At 35.5% G+C, this 23,612-nt stretch overlaps 1 protein-coding gene across 11 annotated transcripts in view; it reads left to right on the top strand.

Annotated features, from left to right (window-relative positions):
* Nucleotides 1–23,612, top strand: part of Dmd (dystrophin) — a 2,205,817-nt gene that overhangs the window by 1,697,210 nt on the left and 484,995 nt on the right. The window lies entirely within an intron of this gene.

Here is a 23,612-nt window from a genome sequence, read left to right on the forward strand (position 1 = left end):
TGGTCCTAAGTCTGCATGGAATGTGCATCTTCCATCCTATTGAGATGACTCCTTAGACAAGGGGAAGAATTCATGTACTTCAGATTTACTCATAATATGACAATAGCTGCTAGTCAATTGTCTTGAACTTTAATTAGATATGTTCTTCCCCTGAAGCTTGGAACCACAGTATCCATGGACCATAGACTCACTCAGCTGAAAATGAAATCTTGGGGAAATAATTGAAACCCCTTATCAGATGAGGAAAAAAATTAGGTTCATGGAAGTAGTCATTTTAAAACACATCAATCTAATCTCCCCTGATGTAAAACAGAGTTACTATTTTTCAATAATTTTGATGTTAAGAAATTATGTCATACCTTCCTCTCTTTGTCTCCTACACTCTTCCCAGATTACTAGTGAGGAGAGCTGTCATTCAAATTCAGTGACTACCTAAGAAGCAGAGGAAGCATTTGAAGAGGTCCATGCAGTTGAAACTCTGCCAGCAAAACCTTATCTCCTAACTTCTCAAATTAGCTCTTGGTTGCTGAAAGTGAAGCATAGCTTCAACCCTTTAGCAGTAAGCATGGGTAAGGAGGAATCTATAGACATGACTAAAAACAAGAGAGGGCCAGTTTTACCATTGTCTGTAACATAAGTAATAGAAATGCCAAAAGGTACCTTATCACTCACTTGTCCTTTTCAATACAAGAACCTCATTCTGTTTCTGTACAAAAAGATTGGTTTGAGAATCCAATTTTGTTTTAAACTTGAGCTTAGCATTTTGGAACTATTCCAAAGACCACAGAATTCACAGTCATTAGCATATCACAGCAGACTCCTTTCAAATATTGCAGGTTTCAAGTTTGTTTGAAAACCTGGAAATATGACCTAGTAAATTAAACTTGACCAGTACTTCACTTTCTTTTCAAATTCTAACCCTTGCCCCTAGCCAATTATCATTACCTGATACTGGTAGCTGGCATGAATATAAACTTTGTAATGAGAATTAGACAGATTTCAAATTCAATCTTTTCTTCTTCTACTTGATAGTTATCAACTCAGCAGAACTTTTCTAGATTGTATTGTTTAAAGCTCACATTTGAGCTCATCTTGGGTATCAGTCCATTTTTCTTCATAATAAACAATGAGAAATTTTAATTTCAGTGACCAGTAACAATAAATATTTATTTATTCATGGGTCTGTGCTCTGGTATAGTGTGGCCAATCTTGGCTTACCTATCTCCAGCTTGCAGGTCCAGTTTGTGTCTAAAGCACATATTTTATTCTGAGATTCAGGATAAAGGGGCATTATCTACTCAGGGTATGATCTTCTCCTGGTAATGACAGAGTGCATTTCAAGTCTCTGCTCTTGTCACATTTGTTTATATCCCACTGGACAAAGTATGTCTCCTAGCCAAGCCCAAAGCCCAGGGGTAGTGAAATACTCTCCAACTAGATGAGGCCAAGGCAGAAGTGTGATTGCATAATGTTATTAAGAAGATGAAATATTGAGAACAATAATTCAGTCTAGTATGCTGTCTATTAGAAGTAGGTCAAACAAGTTATTTAAAATAGAAGGCTTACAGACATTATGGTTGCAGAAAGGAAAACAGGATCCCTCTAACTATGCTTTCATTACCTACCCTAATCTTTCAAGTTATACTGAAATGTAGAGACATCCATCAGCCAGGAATAATGGCTTCTCCTTTGCGATTCATAATGTGAAATATGCAGCATCTTATTTTAGTAGTAGCCAAAATAACCCTTTTCTTCAATTTGGGAATGCAAATGTTCATGTGTTAATTTTCAATTAAGAATTCTATACTTATTATCTGCTTGACAGCCCTTCCATATGACAGTCATTCCATGAGACTATTAATATTGGATTTTGACCTAAATTTGAAAGGAACACCCCAATTTTAAGTGTCATTATAGCAGTGCTTTTTACAACCTGTTCATGTCTGATTAAGAAAATAAAAAATAAACAACTCTTCATTTTGACTGACACAAGCATGTTAATAAAAATGACTTCCTTTGGATAGCAGAAATATTAGAAGTTTTAAAGTTGCCTTAAAAGGAAACTGGGAGAAAGGAGCCAATGAATTGACTTCAAATAAAACAAAAGCAAGTAAACAAAGCATTTGCCAGCATTTCTGAGGAAAGGTGATATCTAGGCATGATAAAGATTGTGGAAGTTCATTGCCTTATGGGTTATGAATATGAAGGCCAAGGAGCAAAGTGTTCCTTTGTGAAGTACTATAACTGCTTGGCATGGCATTATTGTAAAAAGAAGGCACCAGAAGTAAAACAAGCAGCACTAAAGTTAAAAAGCTTACTTGTAAACATCATCTAAGGCAACATAAGCCAGTCCTATAAAAATAGCATAGTGCCTTTCTTTATATATGGGCCTGGAGTATATTAAAATAAGTCCATTTGTATGTCCACCGACAGCTAATTTGATGATTTTTTATAGGAAAAACATCCTCTAAAGTATCATACCATGCTGCTTTAATGCTTTTTTCTTTTTATAAGGCATTGCCAGTCCCAATAGTAAGAAAGATATAATATTTTTGTACATATGAGGTAGTTAATTGCTTCTTCGAATATGTTTGTGATATAGGTGTCACTTCTAAAATATTATCTTAATATTTTGCAATGTTTGGGTAAACTTAATATTACCTTGTTTCCCTTTTTTGCCCTTAAATTATAGTTTTGTAGTGCACACTCTGTGTCTCAGTATTGGTGTTGTTCATAAAAGCATAAATTCTTACAGGGAATTGCTCTCAAGCTCCCCTAAACTTTAAGAGAGAGATTTGTAGCTGCAGCTCAGTCCCAGGCAGAGGGAGTGGAAGTAAGGCTAATTTTATACTTGTAACTCAAAAAGTTTGTACTTCATGTTTCTTTACAGAGTAGATTTTTAATTGATTCCAAACTAGGAATACTTACAGGTGACCAGAGATTTTTGAATAGGCAGTTTTATAATGGATTATTGAGACTGTCTATGATCAGGTATATAAACAATGGGTAAATCTGATACTCCAATATGATGACTTATACACCAATGTAATATATTATTATTAATACATTGAAAATGTATTTACAACATATATAATGCACAGATAATATAGTACAGTCTTATCAATTTTGTTTGGAGTTCAATAACATCAAGTGGTTTTGTGTTAGGACATGTACCTATGCTTAGTCTGAAATTTTGATAGTTTATGCTGAATACCACCAACTTCCGTGTAACACCTACAGTTTACTGACCTCCTTTACATCCATTAACTCAATATTATAATAACTCTGTGAAGTGTAGAATCCTTGTCCTGTTCCAAGGTTTTACTTGAGGTCCCTCTGTGTTGGTATCTCAGTCAGGGTCCCAATAGGAAGTAGATGGTATATTTAAATTAGCCTAATTTGAGGGGTATTTATTTACAAGGTACCAAATATTCAAGACTGTGCATGGTTTAGGGAAATCACAGAGGATAGCATAAGACCCTAGGGTTATTAGCAGCAGAGCTGTCACTTCTCCCACACATGAGATGATAAGAGAAAGAAAGATTCCTCAGAACCCAGAAAAAAAGAAATCATGCAGGTCTTTCTGCCTTGGGAGGAGCAGTGATCTTCTGTCAAGGGACAAAATTTGCCTTGAAAGGATACTTAGGGAAGGGGAACAAGGGAATTCAATACCTTAACCTCAGTCTCTGGCTTATTTGCAGTTGTTTACGTTCCCTCTGTAGTCAAACCCAAACAAAAAATCATTGTTCAAAGAGTCCACTGATAAAATCCTACAAGTCATACAAAAAAGTGGAGAAAGAGGAGGAAGTGCATCTATAGAGACAAAAAATATATAACTGGCATTGCTGGTTTTGTTGTATATTTCTGCATAATACAAGAACTCTAAGAAACATAATAAGAGGTCTGTTTTTATAAATAATTTCAGTGACCCCATAATAATGCTCTTTCTTAAATTGTTTAATTTCCTTGAATTGGTTCAGAAATATAACTCTGCATTTACAACTTCTATTCTTAGATTGATATCCATTCACCCATCAATGGAGTACCTACACTTTGCTGGTTAATTACTATGCAAAGTAGTTCATCAGGTATAGAAATAAACCTGATCTCAAAGACCTACATTCTACTGCAAAAAATAACCATATTTGATTGTGAGATTTTAAAATGATCTCATGTGATATACTAATGAGTTGATTAGATGATTCAGCAATTATTTTTTATGAACCCATAGTATTTTCAGTATAGCCACTTGAGTGAGCCTGTAATTTTTAAAGTAACTTCACCATTTTTATGTCAAAATTGTGTATACTTAATAAAAGTTTGTTAAACAAAACATAAATAAGTAGATTTTATTAAAACACTATAGCTTTACAAATTGTCTATCTAATCATAGTTTCCCTATCAGTAGGGAAGAAATAAGTTTCTCCTTGAAATTTAAATATATTCTGCCTAAATAATTCCCTTTATTTCCTTCTTTAGCAGTATTTAGTCCTTCAAAAATATTTATTGAGTATCTAATACATACTTAACACTATGCCAGGTGCTATGAAGGGTTCCTAGGAAATAGAATGAACTTCTAATTCTTTGAAGTTCCAATTAAATAGCCCAAAGTTAAACCAATTTGGAGGGAACATTATGCCTTTGAGACTCTAGTTTTCTCTTGATTAGAAAGTATTAAGAGAGGCTGAGCCGCCCCCTCCCCCTGCGCCGGCAAAGTAGAGGGAACTGTGACCACGCACAGAGCAGGCCCAGCGGCCTGCTGAGGGGCAGAGCCGCCCCCCACCCCCCGCGCCTGCCAGGTAGGTGGAACTGTGACCACGGACAGAAAAGGCCCAGTGGCCCGCGGCGGGACAGAGCTTCCAATCACTCCTGCAAGGTAGGCGGGCCTGCGACCCACCGGCAGAAGAGGAGCAGCGGCCTGCTGAGAGGCAGAGCCGCCCCCTCCGCCTGCACCGGCAAGGTAGAGGGAACTGTGACCACGCACAGAGCAGGCCCAGCGGCCTGCTGAGGGGCAGAGCCGCCCCCCACCCCCTGCGCCTGCCAGGTAGGGGAACTGTGACCACGGACAGAAAAGGCCCAGTGGCCCGCGGCGGGACAGAGCTTCCAATCACTCCTGCAAGGTAGGCGGGCCTGCGACCCACAGGCAGAAGAGGAGCAGCGACCTGCTGAGAGGCAGAGCCGCCCCCTCCCCCTGCACCAGCAAGGTAGAGGGAACTGTGACCACGCACAGAGCAGGCCCAGCGGCCTGCTGAGGCGCAGAGCCACCCCCCACCCCCCGCGCCTGCCAGGTGACCACCGACAGAAAAGGCCCAGTGGCCCGCGGTGGGACAGAGCTTCCAATCACTCCTGCAAGGTAGGCGGGCCTGCGACCCACCGGCAGAAGAGGAGCAGCGGCCTGCTGAGAGGCTGAGCCGCCCCCTCCCCCTGCGCCGGCAAAGTAGAGGGAACTGTGACCACGCACAGAGCAGGCCCAGCGGCCTGCTGAGGGGCAGAGCCGCCCCCCCACCCCCCGCGCCTGCCAGGTAGGTGGAACGGTGACCACCGACAGAAAAGGCCCAGTGGCCCGCGGCAGGACAGAGCTTCCAATCACTCTTGCAAGGTAGGCGGGCCTGCGACCCACTGGCAGTACAGCCCCAGAGGCCTGCAGAGGGGCAGTGCCGCTGCCTGCGCCTGCAAAGTAGACAGAACTGTGACCACCGACAGAACAAGCCTAGCGGCCCGCAGAGGGACAGAGCCGCCACCCGCGCCTGCGAGGGAGACTTTGCAAGTATACAAGACCAATATAAATATATAGGGGGAAAATTCAATAGCACAACAGTTTCACCAAGTAGAAAGGAACGCGAACAGTATGAAGAGACAAGGAAAGAAAGGACCACAAGCATTGCAGGTCAACTCAACGTTAGAAGAGGTAATAGCTGCAGCAGATGGAAGGTCAGATAAAGAATTCAGGATATACATGCTTCAGATGATCTGGAGTCTCAAGGAAGACATCAGACAGCAAAATCAGACAATGAAAGATCACTTCAACAATGAATTACATAAACAAATCCAAGAAGCAAAAGATCAACTATACAGGGAAATAGAGGTTATAAAAAACAAACAAACAGAAATCCTAGAAATGCAGGAAGCAATAAGCCAACTTAAAAACTCAATGGAGAATACTACCAGCAGAGTAGAACACTTAGAAGACAGAACATCAGACAATGAAGATAAAGTATTTCAACTTGAAAAGAACATAGACAGCTCAGCAAGACTGTTAAGAAACCATGAGCAGAACATCCAAGAAATATGGGATAACATCAAGAGACCAAATTTAAGAGTCATTGGGATACAGGAAGGGACAGAGTTTCAAACCAAAGGAATGAGCAATCTATTCAATGAAATAATATGAGAAAACTTCCCAGACTTGAAGAATGAGACAGAACCCCAAATCCTAGAAGCCTACAGGACGCCGAATGTGCAAAATCATAAGAGACCCACACCTAGACACATTATAATGAAGATGCCCAACATACAGAATAAGGAGAGAATTTTAAAAGCTACAAGAGAAAGGAAGCAGATCACATTTAGGGGTAAGCCAATCAGGATAACAGCTGATCTTTCAACACAGACTCTGAAAGCTAGAAGATCCTGGAATAACATATTTCAAACACTGAAAGAAAATGGGTTCCAACCAAGAATTGTGTTTCCAGCGAAATTAAGCTTCAGGATGGAAGATGAAATTAAAACCTTCCACGATAAACAAAAGTTAAAAGAATTTGCAGCTAGAAAACCATCTCTTCAAAACATCCTTGGCAAAACATTACAGGAAGAGGAAATGGAAAATAACAATGAAAACCAACAGTGGGAGGTAGGACACTAAAGGGGGGAAAATAATCAAAGAGGAAAGCAAACCATGTTTAGTAACATAAATAAACAAATATGGCTGGAACAACAACCCATATCTCAATAATAACCCTAAATGTTAATGGCTTAAACTCACCAATCAAGAGACACAGGCTAGTAGAATGGATCACAAAACAAGACCCAACAATATGCTGCCTACAGGAGACGCATTTGATAGGAAAAGACATACATAGGCTGAAGGTGAAAGGTTGGGAAAAATCATATCACTCATATGGACTTCGGAAACAAGCAGGAGTATCCATACTCATATCAAATAAAATAGATTTCAAGCCAAAGTTAATCAAAAGGGATAAAGAGGGACACTACATACTGCTCAAGGGAACCATACACCAACAAGACATAACAATCATAAATATATATGCCCCAAACAATGGTGCACCTATGTTCATCAAACAAACTCTTCTCAAGTTCAAGAGTCTAATAGACCACCATACAATAATCATGGGAGACTTCAACACAGCTCTATCACCACTGGACAGATCTTCCAAACAAAAGTTGAATAAGGAAACTATAGAACTCAATAACACAATTAATAACCTAGACTTAATTGACATATATAGAATATACCACCCAACATCAAGCAGTTACACTTTTTTCTCAGCAGCACATGTATCCTTCTCAAAAATAGATCATATATTATGTCACAGGGAAACTCTTAGACAATATAAAGGAGTAGAGATAATACCATGCATCCTATCTGATCATAATGGAATGGAACTGAAAGTCAACGATAAAAGAAGGAAGGGAAAAGAATACATCACTTAGAGAATGAACAATAGGTTACTGAATGATCAATGGGTTATAGAAGACATCAAGGAAGAAATTAAAAAATTCTTAGAGATTAATGAAAACACAGACACAACATATCGGAATCTATGGGACACATTGAAAGCAGTTCTAAGAGGAAAATTCATTGCTTGGAGTTCATTCCTTAAAAAAAGAAAAAACCAACAAATAAATGATCTCATACTTCATTTCAAAATCCTAGAAAAAGAAGAGCAAAACAACAGCAAAAGAAGTAGAAGGCAAGAAATAATTAAAATCAGAGCTGAAATTAATGAAATCGAAACAAAAGAAACAATTGAAAAAATTGACAAAACTAAAAGTTGGTTCTTTGAAAAAATAAACAAAATCGACAGACCCTTAGCCATGCTAGCGAAGAGAAGAAGAGAGAGAACTCAAATTACTAACATACGGGATGAAAGAGGCAATATCACAACAGACACTTCAGAAATACAGAAGATAATCAAAAATTATTTTGAATCCTTATACTCCAATAAATTAGAAGATAGTGAAGGCATCGATAAATTTCTGAAGTCATATGATCTGCCCAGATTGAGTCAGGAGGATATAGACAACCTAAACAGACCAATATCAATTGAGGAAATAGAAGAAACCATCAAAAGACTACCAACTAAGAAAAGCCCAGGACCGGATGGGTATACAGCAGAGTTTTACAAAACCTTTAAAGAGGAACTAATACCAATACTTTTCAAGCTACTTCGGGAAATAGAAAAAGAGGGAGAACTTCCAAATTCATTCTACGAGGCCAACATCACCCTGATACCTAAACCAGACAAAGACACTTCAAAGAAAGAAAACTACAGACCAATATCTCTAATGAACCTAGATGCAAAAATCCTCAATAAAATTCTGGCCACTCGGATAGAAAAACTTATCAAAAAAATTGTGCACCATGATCAAGTAGGATTCATCCCTGGGATGCAAGGCTGGTTCAATATACGGAAATCAATAAATGTTATTCACCACATCAATAGACTTAAAAATAAGAATCATATGATCATCTCGATAGATGCAGAAAAAGCATTCGACAAAGTACAGCATCCCTTTATGTTCAAAACTCTAGAAAAACTAGGGATAACAGGAACATACCTCAATATTGTAAAAGCAATCTATGCTAAGCCTCAGGCTAGCATCATTTTGAATGGAGAAAAATTGAAGGCATTCCCTCTAAAATCTGGAACAAGACAGGGATGCCCTCTCTCACCACTTCTGTTCAACATAGTTCTCGAAACACTGGCCAGAGCAATTAGACAGACGAAAGAAATTAAAGGCATAAAAATAGGAAAAGAAGAACTTAAATTATCACTATTTGCAGATGACATGATTCTATACCTAGCAGACCCAAAAGGGTCTACAAAGAAACTATTAGAGCTAATAAATGAATTCAGCAAAGTGGCAGGATATAAAATCAACACACATAAATCAAAGGCATTCCTGTATATCAGCGACAAATCCTCTGAAATGGAAATGAGGACAACCACTCCATTCACAATATCTTCAAAAAAAATAAAATACTTGGGAATCAACCTAACAAAAGAGGTGACAGACTTATACAATGAAAACTACAGAACCCTAAAGAGAGAAATAGAAGAAGATCTTAGAAGATGGAAAAATATACCCTGTTCATGGATAGGCAGAACTAACATCATCAAAATGGCGATATTACCAAAAGTTCTCTATAGGTTTAATGCAATGCCAATCAAAATCTCAACGGCATTTCTTGTAGAAATAGAGAAAGCAATCATGAAATTCATATGGAAAAACAAAAGACCCAGAATAGCAAAAACAACGCTAAGCAGGAAGTGTGAATCAGGCGGTATAGCGATACCAGACTTCAAACTATACTACAGAGCAATAGTAACAAAAACAGCATGGTACTGGTACCAAAACAGGCGGGTGGACCAATGGTACAGAATAGAGGACACAGAAACCAATCCACAAAACTACAACTACCTTATATTTGATAAAGGGGCTAAAAGCATGCAATGGAGGAAGGATAGCATCTTCAACAAATGGTGCTGGGAAAACTGGAAATCCATATGCAACAAAATGAAACTGAATCCCTTTCTCTCGCCATGCACAAAAGTGAATTCAAAATGGATCAAGGAGCTTGATATCAAATCAGAGACACACCATCTGATAGAAGAAAAAGTTGGCTACGATCTACAGTCGGTGGGGTCGGGCTCCAAATTCCTCAATAGGACACCCATAGCACAAAAGTTAATAACTAGAATCAACAAATGGGACTTACTCAAACTAAAAAGTTTTTTCTCAGCAAAACATACAATAAGAGAGGTAAATAGAGAGCCTACATCCTGGGAACAAATCTTTACTCCTCACACTTCAGATAGAGCCCTAATATCCAGAGTATACAAAGAACTCAAAAAATTAGACAATAAGAGAACAAACAACCCAATCAACAAATGGGCCAAGGACCTGAACAGACACTTCTCAGAGGAGGACATACAATCAATCAACAAGTACATGAAAAAATGCTCACTATCTCTAGCAGTCAGAGAAATGCAAATCAAAACCACCCTAAGATACCATCTCACTCCAGTTAGATTGGCAACCATTATGAAATCAAACAACAACAAGTGCTGGCGAGGATGTGGGGAAAAGGGTACACTTGTACATTGCTGGTGGGACTGCAAATTGGTGCAGACAATTTGGAAAGCAGTATGGAGATATCTTGGAAAGCTGGGAATGGAGCCACCATTTGACCCAGCTATTCCCCTTCTTGGTCTATTCCCTAAAGACCTAAAAAGAGCATGCTACAGGGGCACTGCTACATTGATGTTCATAGCAGCCCAATTCACAATAGCTAGACTGTGGAACCAACCTAGATGCCCTTCAATGGATGAATGGATAAAAAAAATGTGGCATTTATACACAATGGAGTATTACTCTGCATTAAAAAATGACAAAATCATAGAATTTACAGGGAAATGGATGGCATTAGAGCAGATTATGCTAAGTGAAGCTAGCCAATCCCTAAAAAACAAATGCCAAATGTCTTCTTTGATATAAGGAGAGTAACTAAGAACAGAGTAGGGTTGAAGAGCATGAGAAGAAGATTAACATTAAACAGGGATGAGAGGTGGGAGGGAAAGGGAGAGAGAAGGGAAATTGCATGGAAATGGAAGGAGACCCTCAGAGCTATACAAAAGTACATACAAGAGGAAGTGAGGGTAAAGGGAAAAATAATATAAGGGGGACAAACGAATGTCAGTAGAGGGAGCAGAGAGAGAAGAGGGGAGGGTAGGGGAGGGGAGGGGAGGGGAGGGGAGGGGAGGGGAGGGGGGATAGTAGAGGATAGGAAAGGCAGCAGAATACAACAGACACTAGTATGGCAATATGTAAATCAATGGATGTGTAACTGATGTGATTCTGCAATCTGTATATGGGGTAAAAATGGGAGCTCATAACCCACTTGAATCAAATTGTGAAATATGATATATCAAGAACTATGTAATGTTTTGAACAGCCAACAATAAAAAATTAAAAAATAAATAAATAAAATGAATAACAGTATCACAATGCTTGTGCTCAAGTAACCCCTATGTAACTTAATCATGGCCATAAAACACAAGAATATTAATGTCAACAAATCACTTAAGCCAAAGAGAAATCATAAAGGACTTCTTTAAGTGAAAAAGTGAAAGTTTTTGACTTATTAAAGAAAGAAAATATATATATATATATATATATATATATATATATATATATATATATATATATTCTAAGGTTTCCAAGATCTATGTAAAAATTAATCATTCATCTTTGAAATTGTGAAGATGGGAAAAGAAATCTGTGCTACAATAGCTAAACTGTGGAGCTAATCTAGATGTTCTTCAGTGGATGAATGGATAAAAAAATGTGGCATATATACACAATGGAATTTTACTCAGCAATAAAAAAGAACAAAATCATGGCATTTGCAGGTAAATGGTTGGCATTGAAAAAGATAATGCTAAGTGAAGTTAGCTAATCGCATAAAAACAAATGCCAAATGTTTTCTCTGATATAAGGAGGTTGACTCATAGTGGGGTAGGGAGGGAGAGCATGGGAGGAATAGATGAATCCTAGATAGGGAAGAGGGGTAGGAGGAAGAGGGAGGGGAAGGGCATTAGCAAGGATGGTAGAATGTGATGGACATCATTATACAAAGTACATGTATGAAGACTTGAATTGGGTGTCAACATACTTTATATACAAACAGAAATACAAAAATTGTGGTATATGTGTATTAAGAATTGTAATGCAAAAAAACCAACAACAAAGTACATGTATAAAGGCATAAATTGGCATGAACATACTTTATATACAAAGATATGAAAAATTGTGCCCTATATGTGTAATAAGAATTGTAATGCTCTCCACTGCTGTCGTGTAGTTAAAAAGAAAGAAAGAAAGAAAGAAAGAAAGAAAGAAAGAAAGAAAGAAATCTGTGCTAGATTTGTTGCTGCACTCAAACTACAAAAGTTACAGTCTCAGTGCCTGATAAGTGCTTAGAAAAAAATGGAAAAAGCATTAAATTTGTATTTGTGTGTTGTTTGAAAGCACATATATATATATATACACACACACACATATATAATGTTTATGTGTGTGTGTGTGTGTGTGTGTATATAATGTATAGGTACTATCTGTGGTTTCAGGTATCCACTGGAGGTCTAAGAATGTATCCCCTGTGGATAAGGGGCAGGGGGCAAGGGGGACAATTGAATAGTTTAATTACTGCTACGGTTTCTAGAGAATGGGTGTCTTTAGAACCAGGGTTCAAAAAAATAAAAAAAAAAAAAAGAAAGTATTAAACATTTTCAGTAACTAAACAGATTAAGGGGAATTCAAGGATGCCTCTCACCAGTAAATTTGGATTAGTCTGGCAAATTTAAGACCTTAAATGGAACTTTTTAATAATTAAAAGAAGAGAGAATGATAATTACCACATTTCTAGAATCTATGTTTACCACTCAAACTTCTTAATCATTTCCTAAGTATATCTGGTGATCAGGGTTTTATAACTTAAGAAAATCTTTCTGTACATCCTGTAAACCTCTTCCTTTAAAAAGCTCTTCAATTTTGTTTTTGTTAAAAGTTAAAAGCCTCCATGAAAATGAGACAAAAGTCAGTGAAAACTGTAGCAATAAAAATCAGATGTGATTTTCTCTTGAATAACATCTGCTTTTTATGATCCTTTCATGTTAAACTTTATAAGAACTTATTATGAAAAGCTTTATTGACAGTTAAATCCTATTTTTAAAAGGGTTTATTTTTCCCCTAGTGGTAAGAGTTTTTTTCTTTTCTCAGATTTAACTAGTTGCAGATATTTCTTAGCTACATTCAAACCATGTAAAGAATAATTTCTGATCACCTGCATATAATTTTTAGCTCCTAAAAAGCAATTTGCTTATTATCAATACTATGTGATGGCATTGGTATAAAAGCATTTCCTTATTCTTCTTTATTATTTTTCGTTTTAGTCTGTAGTTGTTAAATAAGACCATTTTTTTTAATTTTTTAGTTGTTGATAGACCTTTATTTTATTCACTTATTCATATGTGGTGCTGAGAATTGAGCCCAGTGCCTCACACATGTCAGGTAAACACTCTATCACTGAGCCACAATCCCAGCCCTCATTAAATGTTTTTGCTAGTTTCATTTCCTGTTTAATTAGATGGGATCTCAATTCAGTAAGGTCTTATGCTCTTTAAAGCAAGCAATTGAAATCCAAATCTTGAGTAGTTTATCATGGGAGTTTAACATAAAGGAAACACATACACATTTGAGTAGCTTGCCATCTCAAATTTCACTTTAATAATTTATTTCATGTAACAACTTATGTATTATAATGGTCAGTATGTACATATTGACTCATGTCTTCTTGGACAATTCTACCTCCACTCCACACTTTAGTTACAGTCACGCTTAGTTAAAGGAAGGAGTAATAACTAAAACAGCTCTTCAAAGTAATGAGAAAAAAAAAAAAACACAAAACACAATCATCATGTCTTAGACCACACCAAAACCTTTCTGATATATTATGTGATATTAACAGATCCTCCTTTATGATAGGACCAGTTACCAGAAATAAAATGATTCTATGGAATTATATAGTGGTATCTACCTTTACACATTCTACTACTACTTCAAGGCCCACCTTAAATTTCTCTTCATAGAATGTTCCACATTAATTTCAGCCAGCATTGATTTCTCTCTCTCTCTTTTAATTCATTTTGCACAGTTGAATTAGGAAACCAGGAATTGGAAAACCAGAAGAGTTTATTAACTAAGAAGCAGCAAGGGAAGAGTTTCATCAAAAGTCCAATCTAAAATGGACTACCATGGACTCCATATTGATTATAGTTGAAGATTAAATTTTATATTTCCAACCTATTAGAAACTCCTCTGGGGAAGACTCTTCTATTCCCCAAGTTGCCTAGCTGAGTGCACAGCATACATGCCAGTTGGAAATTGATTATTTATAAGCAAACTAAATCTTAACACATAATTATCAAAATTTCAAATTCTAAAGTTCAAAATATCCATCTAGCACTCTTCAGTGTGCCTAACACATAGTGGGATCTCAATATTTGTAGAATGAATGCATGAATGATCTACAGACAGTACTTTATAATGAAATATCTTTCCCACTAAGTTGTTCTACAACTTCAAAAAACATAGTCCTTGAGGCAAAGAACTGCATATTATACATCATCTATATTCTTTTCACACTATATCAATTCCTCTTTTAGCATGCAAATGAATTGCCTGGAAGCTTGTTATAACACAAATTACTTGACCCCCCACCCACACCTATAGATTCTGATTCCATAGGTCCCAGATGATGTTAGTCCTACCACTGACACACTTACTGCACACTTAGAGCAATAAGCTTCTAGGGTGTTAAATGTATGAACGTGCACTAAATGGAGTATGTGCTTGTTTGCAGGCTAAGTAATAAATGTTCTCAGTTATAGAACTTTGAAACTGGCAAGAACCTGTTCTATCATCTAATCCATGGAGGGAAGATATTTATATTCTATATACTATTAGTGCTCAATTGCATTTAACTTACCAGTGCCCTCAGAATTCTCAGGAGAGCTGTAGCACAATCACTCCAGGTAAAACTACTCTATGCTTAATCTAATCTCATCCCATTAACTAAAGATGAAAAAACTGAGGTTCAGAGACTTTAAGTCTCTTGACAAAGATTCCCTTTTTTAGGTCTTCTCAATTCTTGTTCAGCTTTTGGCATCTGCATAAAAATTTCTTAAGATATACTGAAGTAGCTTCTATCAAATTTGAGTGTCCATAATATGCTAAACAGAGAATTTCATTCCAATATCACGAACTTTCCTCATGCCTTATTCATCATTCCTTGAAATTTTCCCCAAGTTTATGCCAGTAAAAGTTAAATAACTTCATAACCTTCTTTATATAAATCTTAGACTAGCTTACTAAAATGCATTGCAAACTTTTTGTTGTTTCTTAGATGATTTTAATTATGTATGTTTCTTTAGTAGTATGTCTTCTCTACTTCATCAATATTATGTTATGTTAGCTGTAAGTACAAAGTAATTGAGAACAAACTATGACAAATTTAACTAAGCCCCCCCCAAAAAAAGAAGAAAGCAAATACTTGTGATTTGAGCTTTTTTTTCAGTCCTTGAAACTTTGAGAATATCTGTCTTTATTAACTTTTGCTTTTTGCTGATGGTTTCTCTCATTTTATTATGGCTCATAGCACTGTAAATTAATTTAACATGAAAGGATAAAAATGTTGCTTCTGAAATGTTTCTCATTAAATTATGGAAAAATATTACAATAAATAAAAGAAAGGAATGCCTCTGGTACCAGCTTCTGTTTGCTCAATTATTGCAGTACCAAAAGTGAATTATTACACAGTTAACTTAGAGGCACTATTATTGCCATTATATTATAAAATAGATGAGTTTCAATCTTTAAAAAATGGTACAGCATAGGTCCTTTGAAAGTGAAATACCTTTGTTTTTCTCTTATGCTTAATTTAAATGCACACTGACCCCAAGGTTGGGGTTTTGTTTGTTTGTTTATCATTCTTGCTAATGATGGGCCCAATGTTATATTAAGAACTACAAAGTAAATTTCAGCCAATTACTTTGTTCAGGGGAATCATTAAATGGAAGTACCTCTGAAATTTTGGAAGGAATGTACTACTAATTAGCTGAAAGCACTACTCAATATCCTCTCTATGGTTAAATCTCTCTAGTGTACTTTTAATTGAAGACAGCCTCTGCAAAAGAAGTGAGAAGTTACCATTTATTGGTACTTGTTAGGATGGAATCAAAGGTGGGAAAGACATTGATCTAATTCCCTCCCTCTGTCCCCCTTCACAAAGAATAGTACTTAATTGATTGAAAGCATATGGGGAAGAAAGGGTTATAATGTATTTACCGTGAACCAAAACAGTTGTTCTCAAGTGAAAAATGGAAACAACTTGAGTCCTCACAATTAGATAGATATCCTTTTATATGAAATTAAATGCAATGTTTACAAAATCTTCTAGAATTAACTTATGTGAGTTTATGTCTACTTATTCTAAATACACTTTTAATAGTGAAAAAATATTTGAATAATTTCTTTCTCATAGTATTTAAACCATTAAAGAACATAATACCTACTAAGTGCAAAGCTCTATGGTATGCCCTGGAGGGTATGGCAATCCCACTCAGGTTCTACCTTTATATGATAAGGCACAAGAAAATAATTAAAGTGCAATGGAGAAATGATACATCTCACCAAAGGTTAACTAATGAGAATAGTATGAAAATTCTTGTTTTGGAGAATGTATTGGAAATATAATGGAAGATTTTCAGATTAGATTAAGATGCTCAGTAAATAAACTGTCAGTGCTACCACATAGCTTCAATTATCAGCTTTCAAGGTCTTTAGAATCCTGTATTATGTAATACATTAAGTGTCCAAACTGTATTTTTCATGACTCAGAAAGAATTACAGACTGTTATGTCACCTCTAAATAATTTATATAAGATTAATTAAGCCTATATTATGGACATCCAGGAGCCTCACTTTTTCATCCAGAAGTCAGAATGGCTGCCTCTAGATTGATTATGCTGAGTTTGTTAGAGAGGGTGTAACTCTGAGCTAGTTGGTGAGTTGCAGTGGTTCTCAACATGAGGGGATAATCTTCCCCCACCCCTAAGGGACATTAAGCAACATCTGGAGGCACTTTAATTGTCATAGCTAAATCGAGAATACAACTACAGTCTAGTAGGTAGAGGTCAGGTATGCTGCAAAATATTCTACAACACACAAGCTAGCACTCCACAACAGGTCAGAATGCCTGTAGTACTGAAGTTGAAAAGCCCTAGTCTCATGTAGTCTTTACTTACCACTCCTGAACTTTTACCTTTCATAGGAATCTCAAAAAGTCCTAGGGGCTGGTAGCATAGCTTAGTGGCAGAGCACTTGTTTGGCATGCATGAAACCCTGGTTTCAATGAGCACCACCAAAAAAATGGGGGGAGAAAGCTCTAGAATAAAAAAAAAAAATTCAGTCATTTTTGCTTGGTGTAAATGGCTCAAATTATTTAGTATGTTTAATTTATCATAATTTATAAAACATTTATAATATATTGTTTAAATAGTCAAATTTCATATTAGTTTGAATTAGTATATTATTTAAGATGTTATAACATTCATTTAATATGCCTTATGATAATGTCCATTATATAGAGACAATGTTTCACTTTTTTTCATTTTAGCTATGGTTTTAACTCTAGTTATATAAGGAAAAGTCTGAATTAACAATATATTTTTTAATTATATGCTTGGTTTAGGAACTAAATACACATGAAAATGTGGACTTCAATTTAATTATTACTAAAAATTGGCTTTTTTTTCCTTTTCATTCTGTTAATAAGAGAGGTTCAAGTTGACATTTTCAAGCACAACTTCACAAATTACATTTTGAACAAGAGTTGAACATATTTTCATCCTGAGATTTTGGTTTTATTGATGTTCTCTGGTGCTTGGGTATCAGAATTCCTAAAAGGTGCTGAACTGAGTCTAATGCACAGCAAATTTTGAGAGTCTTTATTTTTGTGTACTGTCCCAGTTAGAAGATTCTATAACTAGACAGCCTGAATTCATACCCAACCAACTCTTCAAATCCTCCAACTCTTTACCAGCTACCATTATAAACCTGGGCAAAATTATTTATACTATGTGCCAAAAATCCTTATAAAATGAGAGTAATAAACTTTTCTATTTTTATCTTAAATATGCATTTTAAAAATCATCTTAAGGAAAATATGCAGAATTATGATCATTTATAATTTCCTCATTGACTTTATATGTTTCAGCATCAATATTACTCATGTCCTGTCTTTAATCAGTGATCCAAATATAAATTAGAAGAATGACAATTTAAAACTGTTATGAGGGTCAAAACTTTTTTATTACATTTTTATTTTTTATTTTTAATTATACATGACAGAATCTATTTTGATATATTTGTACAAACATGGAATATATCTTATTCTAATTAGGATCCCAGTCTTGTGGATGCACATGGTGTTGAGATTCACTGTATGTATTCATATATGTACTAAGAGAGTGATGTCAGATTCATTTCACTGTCTTTTCTATTCCTATCCAGTGTTAAGTAATTAATCCAACTGAGTAATTGAATCATATGTACACATCTTTAATCCTCACATATCAGTATGTTTGGAATTGTATTTTAAAGTTATATATGCATTTTCCTGGAATAGATATAACTACCATTAATAATTGAACACCCAGAACATTTTTTGCAAACCCCAGGGAAATTTCATGAAAATCAATTGAGAAAGACCCTACTCATAAAGTCTTATAAGTCAGATCACAGTGGACAGAATCAACAAATAGCGACGAGGAAGCTTAATAAAATATAAGATGGGCATACATAAATTAATTTAAACCATAGGTACAATTATATAATAGCCAAAAAAAGTTTTAAGTAATCCTTTCTATACACTCAATCAAAATAGTTGCACTTAGAAGACAAATATTTAGTTTGGTGGCTAGATGATTTTGTATTATTCCATCACTTATTTTTATATGCATACTATTTTTCAAGGTTAATCTTTCTTTAGAAATTGTCTCTAATTAAAAGTTAACTTCATTATTAAATCATTGAGAAATGGCAGTCATCAGTTTCCAAGACTCACTGAGATACTTCTAAGTTCCAGATAAGCATGTTTAAACTGGACATACTGTCAAATTCACTGTCCCTAATACTTGGCAATACTAATATTACCTCAGTGAGTGAACTAGAATATGCTTATGTCAGGCACTGGAGTAATCTTTGATAGTACAAAGAATAATAAGACTTGAGTTGGCTTCAGCCATGTTGCCAGGAATTCACATTCTAGTTTGGGAGAGGGAGGGGAAATTCAGTAAGATAAGTATATACAAGGCACAATTCTGTTATAGAATATGGTGTGAATAACTGCCCAATGGGATCAGGCAAGGCTTTTTTGGAGGAGGTGACATTTCAGCAAGGTTTGAAAGACTGTGTAGAAATTTTTGGGTGAGTTAAACTGCTTGGAAAGAATTACTTCAATAGAAATTGGCAAAAAACCAGAAATCATTATCTGTCAGTTTATTCAGTCGGCTGTGCTCTTCAGAAAAAAAAAATTCAGAAATATAATTTTAAAAATTGAATCTATTCTACTGTCTCTTAAGATGAGTTAATTTAAGGAGGAAATTAAATATAATGAGAGAGATTCTCCCCAGGGGTAAAATGCTTTTGATTGTTTGCTTGTGTTTCATTATTTTCTGCCAAAAATATATTATGCATAAACTTTATGATTAAGAATTCAGATTATTACATTTCTAAATTGGTAATGCCACTTATTGTATCATATATTAATCATAAAAATGCTTATCTTGCTGACTTTAACAAGCTTAAATGACCAAAATGCAAAAATAACATATCATATTACACTGTAGTAGATTTGTTAAACTAAACCAAAATCATGGTGCATGAAAAATAGGTCTCTAATTCCAAACACCCACACCATAGAATCTCTCTGTGATTTTGTCATTTCAAGCCAGAGAAAATTGTCTGAAAAATTGTTGGCTTATAAAATAATAGCTAAAATATCTATAAAGCTATTCTTGTTCTCTTTATTTTTCTAGAAATATAATGTGAGCCACATATATAGTCTAAAATTTTCTAGTAAACACATTTTTAAAAGTAAAAATAAAGTAGTGAAATTAATTTCTATAATATGACATATTTTATTCTTCTTTCCATATTAAGTTTTTTTTTTTTTAATATTTATTTATTTTTTTTTTAGTTCTCGGCGGACACAACATCTTTGTTTGTATGTGGTGCTGAGGATCGAACCCGGGCCGCACGCATGACAGGCGAGCGCGCTACCGCTTGAGCCACATCCCCAGCCCCATATTAAGTTTTTAAAATGCAGATTTTTTTTCTCTCTCCCCTTACCCCTTTCTCTTGGTACTGACTGAGATTAAACCCAGGGGTACTTAACCACATCCACAGTCTTTTTTTTTAAGACAGGACCTCACTAAGTTGCTGAGGCTGGCCTCAAACTTGCAATCCTTTTGCTCAGCCCCTCATGTCTGGGATTACAGACATGTAGCACCATGCCTAACTAGTATGTTTCTTCTTACAGTGCAACTCAATTCAGACCAACCACATTTCAACTTCTCTATAGACATAATTAGAAAGTACAAATTCTGGAGATCCAAGTTAATCCAACAAGGAAAAGGACTTCTTGTCTTTCAGTAAGTCACTTTTCACTGCTAACCTTGGGAGCTTTTCCGTACAGAGTCTACAGAGTTTAAATGTTCTATCTTAACATCTCTGTGGGCTTCAGTTTTAATGCCATAGTACTCCTCAGGAATAATAGATGTTCTTTTTTCAGAATACCCTGAAAGATCAATTAGAAGTTTATGATGCACATAATGCAAGATACAGTTCATCTTCCAAGCCCGTTGTAGAAGCACAAAAACTATACTCATTTATCACTTCTGAGATCATATTACCTGAGTATGCCTTTGTTTGAGTACTGGTGATATTGTGGGAACTTCGTAAAATTAAAACATTCTTTAAGAACAAGATAGCAGACTAAAATTATTACTACAAAGTGAGGTTTGTTTTTAATGGAAACCTGATTTAGATAATTCCTAGGGTACATTGGGGAAACACTCATCAGGAAATATATCCCACATTTTGCTAAGCAACTGAAAGTTACATGACTCTTCACAACTTAACAAGAAAAATTCCCTTGTGGATGAAGTTGTTCTTGATTTTTCAGGTAAACCTGCCTGCTTGTGCAAAGCAACTTTGACTTTTTGCATCTGAAGAATCACTTAGAGCTATTCAAAATAAAATAAAAAAATTAACAATTGGGGAAAGAGCTACTATTAAACAGTCAGAAAATTGACCTCAAGATTTCTTGTAGGGGCTAGCAATGTAGCTCAGTAGTATAATTCTTGTTTAGTATGTGCAAGTCCCTGGGTTCCATCTTCATCATGGCAAAAAATAAATATATAAATAAAAATAACAATTACTTACAAATTGTGAATCTGCCAAATGTACTCACTTGTTTATCTGCTAAGTGTTTGTCAATTATCAGGTACCTCTAATTTATAGGTAGTCTTTTCTTTACCACAAGTTGGTTTATAATTCAGATGTTTTTAATTTAAAATAAATTTACCAAAATGAGAAATATTATAATTAACTTTATACACTTTATTATTATGTAATATAGTCTATATAATACCTGACATTTATAATAGTTCACCCCTAAATGTTCACTTCCTACTGAAAGAATGAAAATAGAAATTTTATATGATACATGACTTTATACTTTAACAAATTTTGATAATAATGCACTGATTTAATGTGTTTAAGAAAATATAGCCCATACTATAAATAGTTGATTTTAAGATATTATTGCTTAGAAAGAGACTAAGTAAAACAAAATTGGTCAGTACAAGTTGAGCTAAAGAAAAATCTCAAGTAAATAAGAGGACAAACGAGGTAGTATTTCTGAAGGTGATCACAGATTGATCATGGAAAACATCTTCAGAGTTTCAACTAAGACTGCCAAGAACTTACTTTTATCCTGTGACACCTATTATCTCTGTCCTTCTAACCACCAGATCCTTCTTACCACCAAATCCTTCTTCTTCAAACCCCTGTCCCCTTTCCTTTGCTGATTTTGACAGGAACAGCAACTCCAAAAATATGAAAGATGGCAGAAATGGGGTAGGGTAAAAAGATCATAAAAGGTATAAAATTTTTATTTTTGAAAATGGATTTGATTTTTTAATCAGTCACTAAAGTCTTATGTTGAATAAAATAAGTGAACAATAAACTTAGATGCAAGCAATTTTTAAATTAGAATATGGATATCTACTAAATATACTTTTATAAGCACAGATTTTTTTCTTTTTGATACTGGGAATGGAACCCAGAGCCTCATGCATGCGAAGCAAGTGCAATACTACTGAACAACACCCCCAAACTGGCAGTTTCAAAAATAAAAGTTTAGTTCCTAAATTTTAGCATTACTTAATACATTAAAAGGTAGCTTTCATTTGAGTGTGTGTTCATGATCAATTCGTTTTCAATGTTTTCTGATAGTCATGTTATATAGATGCATATATAAATATATACATATCTCAGTATGGCTCTGAGGAGTCTCTTGATTTAAAAATTATTGATTCTAAGATCCAGGGTACATGGGTATTATATGATAAAGAACTCGTCTTTAGAGAAGCTCTGGATTCCATTCAGAAGATTTTCCAAAACTATTCACTATCAAGAACATAGACAGGGTGGCTCAGTGGTTGAGTGCCCCTGAGTTCAATCCCTGGTACCCAAAACAAATACAAAACAAAACAAAACAAAAAAACTGTAACTAAGAATAGTCGGGAAGATTTTTAAATGGCAGCATTTTCATGTAAGGCATTTTTCTTGTATTGAAAATTAGTTTTCTACATGCAGTGTGTTATCTTCATGTTACAAGAAGACTTTCATGTTGGTTAAATGCATATGGCAGTTGTGTCAGATATGAATTGCCTCTCAAACTAGTGCATGAAAAGAAATCTGAGATTTAGTACATATATACCTTTTAAATAACATACTTTGTTTTAAACATGATGTTATTCCAGATTCTTTGCAGTAATTTTCAATTACTTTTTCACTTTATATTCCCTTGTGTATTTACCTTATCTAGTTCATATCCTGAGATTCCTTTAGCTTTTGCATTCTAACTATGTTCATTAATAGAAAGGTTAGTTTTATTTTTATCCCTGACTTAGTTGCATTCCAGATATAAGCTAAAATTCCAATATCTTAGGACATGCATCAGAACTACTTGAGAACTTGTTCAAACAGATTGAACGGTCCCACCCCAGAGTTTCCTGTTCATTTAGGGCAAGGGTGAGGCCTGGCAGTTTGCATTGTTGGCAAGTTTCCAAATAATGCTGATACTACTAGCCTGGGGAGCAACTCTAAGAACTATAGACTAAAAGAAAAAAACGTGGGGCAGAGATTCTCTTCATTGGCTTTTGTCACTGAAGACATTTAGATAGAGAGACATCACAAGATGTGATGAGTTAGGTATGAATGGGGTCTGAGATTTTGTGTTACTATTAAATTCCCAAGGAATGTTATTGCTGACTGAAGACCACGCTGGCTGAACCACTCATTAAAATGTCATTATTGCCAGGTACAGTGGTGCATACGTTTAATCCCAGCAACTGGGGAGGCTAAGACAGGAGGATTGCAAGTTTGAAACCAGACTAAGCAACTTAGCAAGGCCCTAAGCAACTCAAAGAGACCCTGTCTCAAAATAAAATAAAATAAAA

This window comes from Marmota monax, unplaced genomic scaffold (assembly GCF_021218885.2).
Source record: "Marmota monax isolate L192 unplaced genomic scaffold, Marmota_monax_Labrador192_F-V1.1 WCK01_AAM20220418_F8-fsc00075, whole genome shotgun sequence".
Lineage (NCBI taxonomy): Eukaryota > Metazoa > Chordata > Mammalia > Rodentia > Sciuridae > Marmota > Marmota monax.